The following is a 2,869-nucleotide window of genomic DNA, read 5'->3' as shown; positions in this document are numbered from 1 at the left end:
GGCTGGTCTTGTGGTGTGAATGGGATGTGAATAGGGAAAGTACCAGAGCTTTGCGTTGGATAATCCATCTACTTTAAGAAGGTTCAGATGATGTTTCACCTGGGAGAGGACACGATGTTCTACAGATGCATGTAACATCAGAACTGAGAGAAACATTAGAACATAGAACACTAGAACATAGAATGTTAAAATTGAATTGGGCCCTAGAAGATGGAACATCAGAGCTGTGAGGGGCCTTAGAAGAGAGAACACAGGACCTAGAACATAGAACCTCAGAGATTGAAAGGGCCTTTAAATTTGGACCACAAGAATGGAGCTAGAAGGGAGTTTAGGGACCACTGAGTCCAAGTGTTTCCTCGTGTAGTCTATGGTGAGGTCCCACAAGGCACCACCTGAGAGCTAGAGATGTTCTCATAGAAATCAATCATTAGTTCTGTGAACAGGTTAAGAGGCACCAGGGTGTTGAGGGACAAGGCTCCACTGGAGAGCCAGATTAAGTTCAACCCAAAGACACAGGCCAGGTTGGAGCCTGTCATTTTGTTAAAGATGAACTCCTGAGATATCATGTGCAGGAAGCCCATGAGGTATTTGAGAACAGCATAATTGTGCTCTGGAAGACCTCTGACAATCTCCTTGCCGCAGGTCACCTGAAGGCTGACTCTCTACACTGATCATTGCCAGGATCTGTTCATATGCTTCAAAGGTCAGCAGTGACTGTGGCAACTCTCAAAGGAACATCTTCAGGACGATGGCTGGCATATGGAAATCGCTGTAGTCATCGAAATTCATGGGCTTTCCTTGGTTATATAGTCTTTGAATCTCTGACAGTCTGAATGTTGGCTGACTGACAGAAAAGGCCCTTGGAGCAGAGGCCTTTGTCCTCCTGGTAGGTCACAGTCTCCTTCATGGCTGGCGGGATGAGCTTGTCTTTATTTTTGTCTCTGATGTATTTCAGGCTGACATCAAACTGTTGGATGGGCAGAGGAGGGTGAGGTGGTGGCATCTTCACCAAGAACAGTGGGTGGCCCAGCCTCATGTTCTGTAGCTTTTCATCATGTCAAACAACCTCTGGAGGAATCATCAACTGGTTGTACTTAAGATGCTCCTTTAGCTCACTTAACTAGTTGAAATACGTCACCTTTCCCCCAAACTTGTGGCTAATGAGGGGCTTGAAAATGGTCCACAGGATCTTGATGAAGTTGGTACAATGCACAGCATAAAGGGCTTTCCAGTTTTTCTTGTACTTCTGTTTGAATTCTTTGTAGGCACTTTGAAGTCAGCTCAAAGATGACTTGTTGTGGCTCGTCAGCCCATAGTGGAAGGAGATGATGGTGTAGTCATTCTCTACATACTGGTCAAGGGTGTACCTGAAGTACACCCCAGGAAGCGGCTGTGGTTGAGCTCATGAGAGGGGGGCATTTGGCAGCAGCTGAAGGTGATGACTCGTCTTACTGAATTGACATCCCCTGCTGACTGGAGGATTCCATGCCTGGCCATATCATAGTATGGTTGATCCATGCCCAACACTGAGTCTTCATAGGCTGGGGTGGGCACAAGTGACATCCGTGGCACTTCTAATGTGGTGGCTTCCTCCTCCTCTTTCTGTAATTTGATCTCTGGTAACACTTCCAATCAATCCCTGACGTTTTCAGCAGGAGCTAATGTAGCTTGGAGGCTGGGAGTGGAGCTCAGGGGTCCCTCCTGGTCCTCAGATTGCCTCTCATCAGATGGCCTCACGTGCCTTCGGGGCCAGGAACTGAGGGGTGTCTGTTTGTGTAGTATTTATGCCTGTACCCAAACTATGAAACTGAACTTAAAGGAGTGCAAGAGTCTGACGGTCTAGGAACTCCAAGTAGATTCATTTATTAAATTAATATTTATGGGGTGTTAGCTATGATCAAGGCCTTGTGCTAGTCTATATAGCAGGTGATGAATGAGATGCAGTCCCTGGTTTCAAGAAGATGATCATCTAGCAGGGAGATGACATGAAATGCTTCAATATGCAGGGTTGTTTTTTTTTTTTTAACTTAACTTTTCTTTCTTTCTTCTGAGATTGGATCTCCCTATCCAACCAGGCTGAAAGTGCAGCAACCATTATGGGCCCAATCCCAATACTAATTGCACAGAAGCTTTAACCTGCTCTATTTATAATCTGGGCCAATTTGCCCCTCTTTTTAGCAGCCTTGGGGGAGGGGGCACCATATTGGTGCCGGATTTAGTACAGACACAAGATTGGCTTTGGCTCTACTGCAGCTCAAAACTCTAAAACTCAAATGATCCACTAATCTCAGTCTCTCCAGCAGCCAGGACTATAAGCATGTGCTTCCTTTCCTAGGTTAGCAATAATTTCTTTAAGAAGAGAAGCAGGAATTGCTTGTACATAGCAAGTATCAAATTTTATTTTGAAAAATGAAACTGTTTCTTAACCAACAGGAAGTGACTGGTTATCAATGCGGTAGACAGCCATTTCTGAACTGTCTATTTACAAGCAGACCATTGACATGTTAAAGCAAAATTGCCAACAAATTAGAAGAGTTGCAATGAGAAGATATAACAGTCACAATAACTCCAACCTGAACTATTTAAAGAAGTCGTTAATACCATAAAAAGAGAAATAGATAAAAGAATAGACACTGCAACAGGTTATTTATATTTCCTAAGGTTAAGCAATGTAATCATCATGAGGCCAAAAGACTATGGAACTCACTTCAGAAAGCAAATATTTTATACCTTTGTCATCTTTATATCTTGGCATGACTGCTAAGGACAACATTAACTATAGTGCTAAGAGGGATAGTTAACACAGAATCAGGATCCCATAAGATCTGAAGAGGTTAGAACATTGGGCTAGATCTAAAAAGATGAAATT

The 2,869-nt window shown here is 43.6% G+C and overlaps 1 pseudogene; it reads right to left on the bottom strand.

Moving 5' to 3' along the window:
• Positions 1 to 365: 365 nt before the first annotated feature.
• On the bottom strand, positions 366 to 1,722 carry LOC114024246 (annotated as a pseudogene).
• Positions 1,723 to 2,869: the final 1,147 nt, after the last annotated feature.

This window comes from Vombatus ursinus, unplaced genomic scaffold (genome assembly GCF_900497805.2).
Source record: "Vombatus ursinus unplaced genomic scaffold, bare-nosed wombat genome assembly UNPS02014820.1, whole genome shotgun sequence".
In the NCBI taxonomy this organism is placed as follows: domain Eukaryota; kingdom Metazoa; phylum Chordata; class Mammalia; order Diprotodontia; family Vombatidae; genus Vombatus; species Vombatus ursinus.
Note: the sequence above shows the minus strand (reverse complement) of the source record. Positions and strands in the feature narration are given on the sequence as shown.